The sequence below is a fragment of the Haliotis cracherodii genome, unplaced genomic scaffold (genome assembly GCF_022045235.1).
Source record: "Haliotis cracherodii isolate W230 unplaced genomic scaffold, xgHalCrac1.p SCAF_2, whole genome shotgun sequence".
Taxonomy (NCBI): domain Eukaryota; kingdom Metazoa; phylum Mollusca; class Gastropoda; order Lepetellida; family Haliotidae; genus Haliotis; species Haliotis cracherodii.
In genome coordinates, this window is record NW_027266275.1 from 59,031,961 (window position 1) to 59,045,481 (window position 13,521).

A 13,521-nucleotide genomic window follows, 5' to 3' on the forward strand; every position below is an offset into this window, starting at 1 on the left:
ATTGATGGTGAGAGACAATGTCAAAGGAAGACAAACAGATACTCCTAAGCCAAGTAGAGATCTGTATCAAAGACCCAAGTCTTGTCTACCGCTAGAGAGGAACATGCTCCGAGCCAGTACAAAGGTATCGGATCTAAAATCGAAGTTTGAGGACAGTACAAATGATGAAAATCCTACGACAGAGGTTAAAACTGTGAAAAGAAGACCTCGTTCAGTGCCCCCAAATTTTAGTGAAACAAGATCAAGAGGTCAAATATCTGAAAGCAGAAGTGAACCTCACAAATTCAAGGCGGATGGAGATTTCAAGGTTTCAAAATTTGGAGCCCTTGATCAACATGGTCGATCAACTGCAAATAGAGGCCTATCAAATCAAGATCAACAAACAAGTAACCCAGGTGAAAGACCATCAAGGAGTACTACAAGGGAAACATTTATGGAAAGACCTCATTCGTCATTAGGAAGGTACAAGCAGGACTCAAAAACCACTAGCATGCGATCAACTGAAAGAGGAGGCCTATCGAATCAAGATCAACAAACAAGTAACCCAGATGAAAGACGATCAAGGAGTACTACAAGGGAAACATCTGCTACTAGCGTGCGTCATATGGCCAGTAGATGGACAGAAGACCACGAGGATAGTGCAAGGAGATCTGCTAGAGAATCACGAGAACATCAGCCCTCTCCAGCACAAAATGTGCCACCATTGCCTGGTAGTCTTCATGCAATCACTGGCCATTATGTAAACAATAGATCAGATGATCAAAAACTTGGCAGCAAATTTGAATATAGACTGAAAGTTGATGACAGAACTGGACAGACATCAGATGTACCACCACCACCACCACCACCTCCACCTCCACCTCCACAAGAACCAACCAATCTGACATTAGGTGCATATCCAGAAGAATCTCTCAGAGAAAGAAGCAGGACACCCCAATTCCAAGTGAAAAATCTGAGAAGTTTAGCAGAAAATAATGAATTTTCTAAGTCCAATTTTACCTGGTTTAGGAAACCTGATTCTGCAAATACAAAGATAGTTTCTGAAGTTGAACAAAGAGAAAGATTACGATTGCAGGGCTCTGCTAACCAGGGAGCTTCTGGTGTAAGTTCTGTCCTCCCATCCTCTGAAAGTAGGTCAGGTTCATCGATGAGACCTACTTTGCTGAGAGGGGCTTCCCCTACAAAGGCTCCTCCTCCTGGATCTACATCCCAAAATTCATCAGATGATAGCTCTGAACCACACAATTATGGCCAACTGAGAAAGTGGTCAGGCATGGCAGCTAACATAAATAGAGATCTTGATCAGAGGCCTCCTTCGAGGATGGCTACTCAAGCTTCTAGAGATGAATCCGAGGGAAGTTTTGGCAGCACTGACACTTTCATTGTCAAAGGTAGTGATGATGAAACTGAGACTGATGTCAGGTCAGGTTCTTCACCCAAGCTGAAGGGTAGCTTTGAAAGAGTGTGGGATAAATCAAAATCAGAACCAGATTTAGTTTCCCTGAGTGAGGACCCTTACAGGCCCAGATCGGCAAAATCTCAGAGTTCCCTGAACTATGACATTTTTAAGGAAGGTCTTAAATCCAGAGACAGGCAGGGGACACTGAAAGATGCTTCTGAGATACCTGAAGTTCTTGGGAATATGCCTAGGACAATATCTGGTGAATTAGCAGATATTCGAAACAAATGGGAGAATGGTGACAATTTTGGAAAGGCTGTGGGTGAAAGATTCCGATCAAAGACACCTTCAGCACACCTTGATCCAACGGGAGAAACACCATATTCTGCTGAGCTAGGGAGAAACCGGACTACTGCAAGACCATCACAATATGATCCCTATATTCCACCAGAGGATATTCTTAAAGAAGTCACAAGTGTAAGTGAAGGCAGAAAGAGAGATGTGCCGCTTAATAAGCTGAGAAAACCTTCAGCTGTCAGTAAAATGACTCTGGACTATTTAGATCAAATTGGTGGAGAATGGCAACAAAGTAAGAACAGAGCATTCAGTAGGCCTTTTAGCAGGGGCCCCACAGAGGATCAGTCCTTCAGAGAACATGATGGAAGAGTCTCTCGTAGTGCTGCTTCAGGAAATAATTCTGCTGTAACCAGAACCACTAGATCTGGACAGAGACCTCACAGTGGCAGACTCAGTGCTCCAATAGAGAGAGTTCCAAAGCCTGCAGCACCTGTGAGCAATACTGATGGAGATTATGCTCCACCACTGTCAAGAGCCCCATCAGCAAATAATCCTCCGATTCCCCCTCCTCCGTCACATCCCCCTCCCCCGCCTCCCCTCCCACGACCTAGGGACAGAGGTACCCCCAAAGGAAGGACACACACAGGATACCACACTGCTGGGGTCAATAGAAGAGGAACTCCTACTTACTTCAATAAATCTGGTAATCTTTTTGGTGTTTGTAAGTTCATGTATGTTTTCATTGGCAATCTTTATCTGTTGTTTTACACATTATTCTGCAGGGCAGGGAAACAGACAACCCACAATATTTCATTCGTACATTTTCTATTTCTGACAATGTCTTCTTTGGAATGAAGAAACACTTTATTATCAGTCATGTGTGTTGTGCTCGGCAGTGTTTGATTTCAAACTTTGTGTTTCTCACCAGCAGCTTACCTTCTATAATCTACAATGTATAAAAGCACACTGAAATAACTGTCATCCTTTTTGTAAAGAGCAACTGATATTCCTAAAGAAGATATACTTCCTATTCTACCATATTTATGATATTTATATATCAATGCACACAAAATACCCATGTCCTTCTCAATCACATTGTGCTTTTTTTCGATCCTATTGGCATGCTTACCTCCCCTGTGTTGACATTCTCTTTCTTTTCCTTCCTCTGCATGAATTTTAGAAAAAACCGAGCCATCCGAACCCAACGAGTTGTTTACTTCTCGTAGTCACGAGAATAGTCAGCTTTCGCCCAATGATCATCTGCAGCCCAGTGAATCGACCAATCAGAGCTTTAAACCTAACACACCCTCAAATGTGCCGAGTCCCCCGGCAAGAAATAACAAATCGTCTATTATCCCCAAAGTCAAGCTGCGAACTCCTCGCAGCAACTTATCGGCTGTTGAGCAGCTTGGACTTAAAAGTCCGCCCTCAACAAAAGTGAATCAGAATGGAGGTATACACTACATGTATCGCAGATATATTCTAGAAACCTTTAATCGCTGCTCTAGTTTGCTTTGGTCAAGCAGAACCAGTAACTCCCACAGAAGCTAACATAACATTCCCAACAAGCTTTTTTGCGTGCTCATTTGATTTGCTAATGCTGCTTTGGTAACACTTAATTGTACTAGCCATTATGATGAAGAAAGATCCGTATGTAGTTCTGTAATCATGATAATGATGGTAAAATATCTGTAGCTTAAGGTTAATGTGTTTGCATGTTGTGAGAAGTAGAAGCTTAAACAACTAATGGAGAAACAATAGGTAGTGAGGGGCTTTATGATAATACAATTTTCGTGTAAATCATCATTGGTATGTTAACACTTTGCATCATCAGCCATCCAACTGACAACTTCGATCTTTATTCAAACTCATATTGTCTGTATGATTTGTCATCGCATCAAGGGGCGGTGGGTAGCCTAGTGGTTGAAGCGTTTGCTTGTCACGCTGAAGACCCGGGTTTGATTCCCCACATGGATACAATTTTTGGTGTCCCCTGCCGTGATATTGTTGGAATATTGCTAAAAGTGGCGTAAAACTCACTAACTCACTCATCGCATCAAATGTGCTGAGATTTAATTTGTTCTGCATGTACTGTTAACTAACATTTCATAAGTGGATGAAGTAACCCATCACTTATTTTTTAGATAGAATTAACGTAAATTAATTATTCTAAATGTCAGGTATCGGCTATACTGGCTTAGTGAGACCTGTTTACAAAACGTTTACAAAATGTATGTATTGAAAGTTATATCAACATTTTGAAATGTTTTGTTTTTGGTTTGTGTTTTTTAAGCAGTAAGCTTTTGCAGAAACACATGTGCCTTGACATCTAAAAAAAACAAGAAAATAAAAGCTTCCTGTGACTCTGAAATACTTGGTATTTATCAAAATCCAAAATCCAATATTTGTATTGTGTGTCAGAACAGAAAAAGAGAATTGAAGTAAATACATTAAACAGAGTCTGCTTACCGTGTAACTTACGTTATGACAACAATGCGAGGACATAAGGGCATCCATTGTAGTAGCAGCTAACAAGTCTCACATTGTATCATGAGCTAGCTCCATGCAGTGCCTTCTCACAGAGGCACCGCTTGGTGTCAGCAGCAGCTAGGATGTACGTTATTTGGGACGTAGCCCACATAAACCAGTTGTAGAACTTTTTTCGGGAATCTTAACTGTCCTTCAAATTAGAGTAGATATAGATCTGGCAAGAAGCCAGGCTAGTATCATTCATTCTAAAGGTATTTGGCTAATTTTTTTAACTCTGTCTTTATATAGTGTTAGAGAACTTGTCCCACAGTCTGAAGAAGTTTCTAAATATATTCCAGTGCTTTTGCAACATGCAGCTTTGATTTCGCTTCTTTCTCACAATTTTCCTGCCGTCATTTTATTACCTGCTTTATACCATCCATTATGATTTCTTGTAAATTTTGATTCTACTTTTGTCAAACTCTCCTGCATGAAAGTGTTCAGTGAAAAAATAAAAATTAATGTTTGCTTCAGTACTAAGTTTTAATAATATAACAATTTTGAAAAATTTAGATGTTCTATGTTGAAGTTTGATTTGAATATTAACCTGGATACATGAGCATTATTATCTGTCTTTTTCAGTCTTTTTCAATCTTTTTTTTCAATCTGTTTCTTTCAGCTTTCCGCCACCAGACGACAGACGTCAAAAGAGCACAGCCCGTCTCTGAGAAAGACAGAAGGAGAAGGCAAGAAGACGAGGCATACCGCAAGAGGAGACTGGTATGACATTCCTTTCCACCTTCTTTAGGCCAGGAAGAGAAGTGTTTCTTATCAAAAGCTAATTTTTAAATGACTCCTTCACCAGACTTCGAGCCTTTTGTTCTCAGGAGAAAGTCGAAATTAAAAATTATTTAATCAAACTTAGTAGCAAACATGGTGACATAGCTGAGCAAGAAAAGATAATCCTTCTGGTAAGGTCTGGACAATCATTACATTAACAGAACTAATATTTAAACCAGATTTTGTAACAAAGTGAAATTGTTTTGAACGCCCTGAAAAAAAACTGTTTATACATCATGATTCAAATATAACATCAGAAAATTATTATTTCAAAACTTTTTATGGCCTTATGGAGTCAGTCAGTCAGTCAGTCAGTCAGTCAGTCACTTACTCATTTCAGAACAAAATGTGTACAAAAGTGTCTCCTGTTTAGTAGTAATTCCAAACAGTTTTCAGAAGTCGTGATCAATCATCTGCAATGGTAGCCCTTACTGAACCTTGTGCTATTTAGCATTAACTACCTTTTACCATATATACTCAAGCACCTGCTTGCTGCAGTGACTCTGTGACCACCCAATGATCCAGTATAGGAGGGGTTAAGTCACTGGCAGTGGGTGGTCTGCCCCATGATGTAAGGTTAGGTGATGGTGAATCAGGTTAGACACTGCAGGCCGGGTCCACATGTGCGACACCGGACATGCAGCACATTGCGTTACAGTGTTGCATGCTCACATTCATTCTTGGGATCTGCTGCTTGTAGGAATGCATAAGACCCCAGTAAGTAAACTTACTCTGTATTGCAAACTAGTGAATGTAAAGACTTATTATAGTTGTTAGTCACAATTATCAGCATCTTATTTATGATAGCCTAGGATTCCACAGTTTGTATCATGTCGGTCTTGTTCTGATATGCGCCATGGTTGTTTGTTTGTTTGTTTGTTTGTTGTTTAATGCCGCACTCAGCAATATTCCAGCTATATGACGGCGGTGTGTAAATAATCGAGTCGGGACCAGACAATCCGGTGATCGAAATCATGAGCATTGATCCATGCAATTGGGATCAATGACATGCATGAACCAAGTCAGCGAGCCTGACATCCCGATTCTGTTAGTCGCCTCTTACGACAAGCACAGTCGTTTTTTTACAGCAAGCATGGTTTGCTGAAGGCCTATTCTACCCCCGTATTCACGGTTGTACAGAGATGAGCTTTATGTTTGATTTTTTCCCTGTTTTAATGACTAGAATATGTTTGGATGTTTCGACATGCTTTTACATTAAATCAAGGATAAAACTGGTCACTTGGTGCACAGATTACAACCTGTCACTCACTTAATCAACAGCTGCCAGGCAATGTCTTGTATATTCTGGAGACCTTCATACATCCTCAGTTCAGGAGTGACAGGGCTTCCTCCGTGGTCTAGTGGTAGAGCGTCTGCCCGGAGAGCGGAAGGTCCGGGGTTCGATCCCCAGCCGCGTCATACCAAAACACGTTAAAAGATGGTACTTGTTGTTACCCTGTCTAGCGCTCGGCATTAAGGGGCTAAAATAAGGACTGGTCGGCTCGGAGTCAGTATACTGTGTCTGAGTGGGGTATTCATGTTAAACTTCGTCATGGTATCTCAGTGTGCTAGCACTATAAATTGGCATCAGTCCGGACTAGTGCAAGCAGCCACACACACACACACATACACGTGCATGCACGTCGCTATATAAGTGCAATAATCTTGGACGCGATGTTAAACACCATTTCACCTCACCTCAGAAGTGACAGAGTGATAATACTACGTTCCAACTGTATATGATATATACTGCACAAAAATAAGTCAGGAGTCATGAATGTTTTGGGGGATACCAGTATTTTTTTGTGGTGAAGTTCAAAATTTCTTAAAACATATCCCCAAATATATTCATGATCTTTACCGGTAACTTTCTTTGTTCAGTTAATATGCATTGGGTGTAATGAAGTCTTCAGGCATCTGTGTCAAATGGGTTTACCTCTACTTTTGACACTATTCAGTGTAGGTCAGGATGCTATTTTTAGTACACTGCGTGAAATTCAGACATTACCTCCATGTATCTTCAGAGAAACTTTTATTGTAAGTGTGATCTAGATCATAAAACTTATTCAAACTTGCTGTAGCTGCAAACCACCTGAGACTATTCATGTGTAAGGGCAGCTAGGATTAGCCTACTGGTAAAAATGTGTGCATGTTGCCAAAGACCAAGGTTGATTCCCCACATGGGTTCAGTGTGTGAAACCCAACACTGCTGTCACCTGCTATGATATTGCTGGACTATTGCTATTAGCGACATAAAGTCCTTCTCGCCTTCACACTCATTTCATGTTTATAAAAGCCAATGTGTTCTGTATGTCAATGTATAGCATAGGTTTGATAACACTGTTATATTGTGAGTGTGACAGAGGCAGCTGGGTGATAGGCTGCCTGATAAAGCGATACAGCAAGAATGTAGGGGGAGATATGATGTCATATTCCACATATCCATGCTGGTGGTATCACAGTGCAACCATGAAGTAGCACAGAGTTTCCATGTTGTGTTACAGGAGCAGCTGTATGACGAGGAGAGACAGAGGAAGATACGACAAGAAGCTGCTGATATGGAAGCCAGGAAGCATTCAGATTTCTTCACGTGAGATGCTTTTTGTATTTTCTGTGTTTAGAGACTTCTGACAAACTCCTCATAAGGATTTCTATGAAGCTACATGTCATCTCCAATAATTTAATTTTTTCATTCATTGAAAGCTATAACAATCATTTGTTGACTTCTCAGACAGCCATAGACAAGGAGGGGTACTTGTTTAGGGTTGAAATGTTCATTTTGTGGGGCATATCCAAGCTCCTTTGTTGTATGTAATGTAGGCAGTCAATTTGCAGTCTAAATGATGCATGGAAATAAGGGTCCCTTTCATGACCCTAATGTAATAAGGTATTATTATACAGGTTTCTTAGATTAAAATGTTAGAGGAGAAACACCAGGCCCTCCCTTCAGTTCTAACCTTTATTCCCTCCACAGCCCTAGTCAGAAGTCCCCTATCCCCTTGGACCGCTACAGTGAAGAGTCGCTAGGGGGTGGTCCCAGCTCCATCCCCTCTCCCAGTGTTCCGCCAGAGAAGAGGCGAGGCTTCCAGATACAGGGCAAGGGCAAGGTGCTCTACAACTTCACAGCCCAGAACCCAAGGTCAGTTGTCTTCACAAATGTCATAGTTAGTGACCAACTTCCCCAAGTGAACAATGCTGGCACTGTGAGGGCTGTCAAACATCACACTTGTAATTACTGCTGAGCAAATTTCGAAAAATTGCAATCTGACACTTGAACACTTGGATATATATAATCCGCGCAGTCGATAAACACAGTAGGGTCGGAATGTTTCCTCGTATACCCCTCGATGTAGACTAACATTTAGTCTCTGAAATCTTATATTACACAAAACCCTTCTTGACTCTAAAAAAAAAAAAAAGTTTCCCTATGCTGATTTCAGACTGGCTAGACTTGCTTTTGTATGCATTTCTAGATTATTATTTTTTATAAAAAAAGTATATTCCACAGTCATGGTGCAGGACTACCCTCAATGTGGTGCATTAATTGATAACATTGAGCATGAACACTTGAATCGCGTCACACGGAAACACAGAACCCTGTTCAATGGAAATGAATTCTTCCGTTGCATGAAGAATGCCTACTGCCTCAAAACAAGGTGTTCACAAGAGAATGTTTGTTAGCGTTAGTGGACTAAGACAGTTGGAGTGTACAAGTGTATTATAATTTTTTGAGGCAGTCAGTACCTTTTTTAAAGATCAACAAATGTTTTATGGTATTTGGGCAGATTTAAATCAAAACATATTCTTCCAATAGTTCATATTCCAGTCAGTGAGTTATTCCATGTGATTCTGACTGACCCTTTCTGGTGAGAGACATCACATTCTCTGTCAGTTAGGGGCGGTCGGGTAGCCTAGTGGTTAAAGCGTTCGCTCGTCACGCCGAAGTTCCGGGTTCGATTACTGACATGGGTACAATGTGTGAAGCCCTTTTCTGGTGTCCCCTGCCAGGATATTGCTGGAATATTGCTAAAAGCGGCGTAAAACTATTCCCTCACTCACTCTGTCAGTAACCATCTAGGAATTGGAGGAATGTGGCCTTACTACATATTTCTTGTGATATCACCATGATATATGTATCAGTAAGCTATTGGTATACGTATCTAGATTATGCAACTATGAGTATTCATATGATCTGGGCCTTGTTCCTCAAAGTGATCTTAGCGCTACGGTGACCATAAGTCTATCTACTTACGATCACCTTAGCGTTTAGATCGCTTTGAGGAATGGGCCCCAAAACTGTATTAAACATTTCTGAAAACATTTAATTGAATCAGTATCGTATATGAATGTATGTAATGACATTCTTTAAGAAACCATTGAACCTTTTGTAATGGATAAGTTGCATCTTGGTGTATTTCTATGACTGAGGTCCCTATGGCTGAGATAACGGAACCACCAAGGTGGTTTGGTGGTAAGCTGTACATGACAGTGCAGCACAGAGCAAGACAAACAACTCATGCCAGCTTAATGATGTGTTTTCATGCCAACCTTGTGCCTGTTCCACCAAAATATCTGGTTGTCTGAAGTAAACTGATTAAATATCCATTGGGTGGGAGGTGTTATGACTGTTCCAGTCCAAGGGAGATAACTCTTTGAAATATAGGCATGTCAGTACCTTTTGTATTCTGAACGTGGATAGTTACTTCTACAACGTTCCAAACACTAAATTGATAAATAAGTAACAATTGGCAACAAGGACTATTTAAAAGGAGAAAACATGACTAAGGTAGTCCGAATGTATGTTTGCTATTAGACATAGTTTTACATTTTCTGTGGAGGTCCATATAGCAGTCCTGCCAAGGCAAGATCATAATAATAATAATAATAATAATAATAATAATAATAATAATAATAATAATAATAATAATAATATAAAAACAAGAACTTGTTTTATTTAGGTGTCACATGGTCACATTAATAAAATATAACAGGATAAAAATGTGGAATAAAAAAGAAAGAACATTCTACCAGTTTTGGTCTGGGAGACACTGTCATATGACAGATTCTTGACACTTTTATGAAAGCAACTTGCGTCTTGTTTTTTGCAGAGAGCTGTCATTGCGGAAGGGGGACACAGTGTACCTGATCCGCCAGATTGACAAAAACTGGTTGGAGGGGGAGAGACATGGGAGGGTGGGAATCTTCCCCATGAACTATGTAGAGGTCATGACTTCTATCGAGGCTGCCAAGATGGCTGCCATGCAAGCAGAAGGACAAGGACAGACCAGATACAACTTCACTGCCCATACCTCAGTAGAACTGTCTCTGCGCAAGGTCCAACCTTCACTCTTTTGTTTTAGCATAATATTAATTTGGGGCAGTTGGGTTGCCTAGTGGTTGAAAGCGTTCGCTTGTCACGCTGAAGACCCGGGTTCGAATCCCGACATGGGTTCAATGTGTGAAGCCCATTTGTGGTGTACACTGCCGTGATATTGCTGGAATATTGCGAAAAGCAGCGTAAAACCATACTTACTCACTCACTCTCTCACTGTAGCATGATATGAAGTTTTTTCACTGATTTGGCAAAAAGGAATAAAAGAACACTTTCACTGCACAAACGTCATGAACATAATTTTTAAATATGTTCGATTTTTAAAAATACATAAGTTAAAATGAGATTTTGTTTTTTGTTTCTTATTTTGTCATATAAATATGTTTAAAATTCAAATTTCAGGGAGAATTTGTTGTCCTACTACGAAGAATTGATGAGAATTGGTACGAAGGAAAGATTGGAACTCGTCAAGGGATCTTCCCCGTGTCGTATGTGGACGTAATCCGAGAGCCATCGACTCCCATGGTGACTCCAGCTCCATCGGTGATCACCACCCCCATGACAGGTACACGTCGAGGTCAGCTATTGGTTACTTTAAGCATGCACTTCTCTCCGAGTGAGTGCAGTCCTATTCCCTTGTTGACTGTGTGCCTACAGTAGATGTTGTGTTCTGTGTGCAACACTGTACGTCATCATCACTGACAACGCTGCTGTTACTGCTGAGGAGTCCATGCATGGCGGCACATGAGGCAGATATATGGTTATCGCTGAGAGTGAAACAGTTTAATGGGATATATGTTACAAAGTGCTAACAAAATTCTGGGTATTTTGTTCCAAATACTTTTGCATCTTCCTGAGGAAAGGGAGTTAACTGACTGTAAAAGCCCAGTTTCCACCCTTGCCGAACTAGATTGGAATTTCTGGGCTCGATTGTAGTGCCACCAGTGGCTATTACGAATTATGTCCCTTCTATGTCTCTCCTATTGACTTATCAGATTATCAGATTCCACCTCCTATATCACTTGCATTTGATTCAAACAAAATGGCAGTACCCAGTCAAAACAATCTGATCAATAATTAAAATCTATTGTGTGATAAAAGGGGTTTAACTTTGCAAAGTGAATCAAATCACCTGAGCACCTTGATTGAGAACGTAAAAATGATTTGGAAATTATCTGTTGATGCTGAGTTGGCAGTACACATGCTTTGCAAATCCTGCAGTCGACCGAACAGGAGATAATGATCTTGGTCAATGTAAATATATATTTCGTGAAAATGTGTCTCATTTACACGGGGGGGTCACGGGTGGCCCGGTCGTCTAAGGCGCCGCGATTCGCTGTGTAGAGTTGTGTCCCTTGGGCACGCCAGAAACCTATGATTGTGGGTTCGAATCCTGGTTCTCCCCGATTATGTTTCTAGGTTTGTCAGCACCATACCCGTGCTCATCACTTCCGGCTTTCCTCCCACATTAAGCTGACACGCCGTGATATAACTGGAATACTGTTAAAAGCGACGTTAAACCCAACTCGCTCACTCATACTTATAGCTTATACCACATGCTATGGCATCACCAAGCCTCACAGAGGGAGCCCCCCTGAAGGTTACTTCAAACAGAGTAGTTTCTTTTTCCTGTCTTTCATTCCTCTGATGTATGCGTCATGGCCATCGCTCTTTATAAGGAAGAGAATTTATGGATGTCAACTTCTTTATTATGAGGAACACAACTTTGTGGAGTATATACTTACTCCTTTACCTGATGAAGGAGTAGGTATACACTCCGAAATGTTGTGTTCCTCATAATAAAGAAGTTGACATCCATAAATTCTCTTCCTTATGTGTATCACTTCTAAATGCCTTTCAAAGACTTCATCACTGTTCTTTTAGACATTCATTCGGGGTATTTGTGTTGTGGGCGGTACTGAGCCATGTTGTGATTTTACAGTTGTACATTCATGTCCAGTGTTGCTTTTGTGAAGCTTTCATTCTGCCAATTCTCATCAATGCTTTCATACAAAGTCATACTTGTGTACTACTGCCAGTGCTTATTAATGTTACCTACAACAGTATAGTGTACCTTCCATAGCTTTGTTATATTAATACTTTTGTTATCCCTTGTTATACCCAGTTTTTGTTATACTGAATCATTTGAAAACACACGAGCGGTTCATTTTATATGTACGTTGTTGATATACATGTTGCGAAGGAACTATACTCAGCATCATTTATGGAGGGTCACCTTGTTGGGTGTCAAACATGGAACTGGGTCTGGGTATGTTGACGATGTGATTAACGCTTGAAGAACATGTTGTTTATGCCTTTGTCACTCTGATTGGATGCTTTTATGAAACTGGAAAAAAAATGGACGACTATTAAAAACGAATAAAGTGCAAGATTGTAGGTGATGGAAAAAGCTACCCATAGCATGGCTGAACGCAGTGGTTTAGCCCATGCACATGCAATGCATGACAAGTAACAGTCAATGTGGGTGTAATAGGATTAATTTCAGATGCAACTTAACTACACTCTTGGTAAAAATGTGACATTTTTTAATACATTTATCCCTTATTATCTGTGTGACCCCTCAATAATGATGATGAGTGTATGTTGTGAGATACAAACTATGAAATAATGCATGCTGTGTATTAATTATGCATTATTAAATTGATGTTCAGGTACCCCTGAGATGTTGTCCCCAGTGAGTTACGACGCTGCACCAACGCCACCCCCCTCAGCCGTCCCCAAGTGCGTTTGCCCAGCGCTCCCCCACCCTATCGTACGGGTATCGCCAACCCAGCCCGGGAGGGCCCCGATCTCAGTCCAGTCAGCTCTCACCAATGCTTGACCAGGATTTCCGGTCATTGCCTCGCAGCGTCCAGCAAAGCCCTACTATTGGTCGGAAGCAGGTGTCGCCATCAAGCACCATGCCTCGATATGGAGCACCATCGCAATCCGATCGCAACCCACTCAGTAATCATGACTTCACCATAAAGAGCAAAGTGTCTGATGATGACCTTGCCATTAAAAGGTAGGATAGTGTAGTGCTTAAGTAACAAAATCTCTTTATTTTGTTTTCATATATTTTTGAAAATCTGCTCTGTTATGACACAATAATTCTAACATTACTCTGTTTTAAGGTTCGTACAGGAACGCTATATTTCAAGGTTTTCCAAGGCTTTCAACTTTC

General features: G+C 40.8%; 1 pseudogene; it reads left to right on the top strand.

Annotated features, from left to right (window-relative positions):
• The window catches only part of LOC139468289 (uncharacterized), a 187,658-nt pseudogene that overhangs the window by 170,546 nt on the left and 3,591 nt on the right, over window positions 1-13,521 (top strand).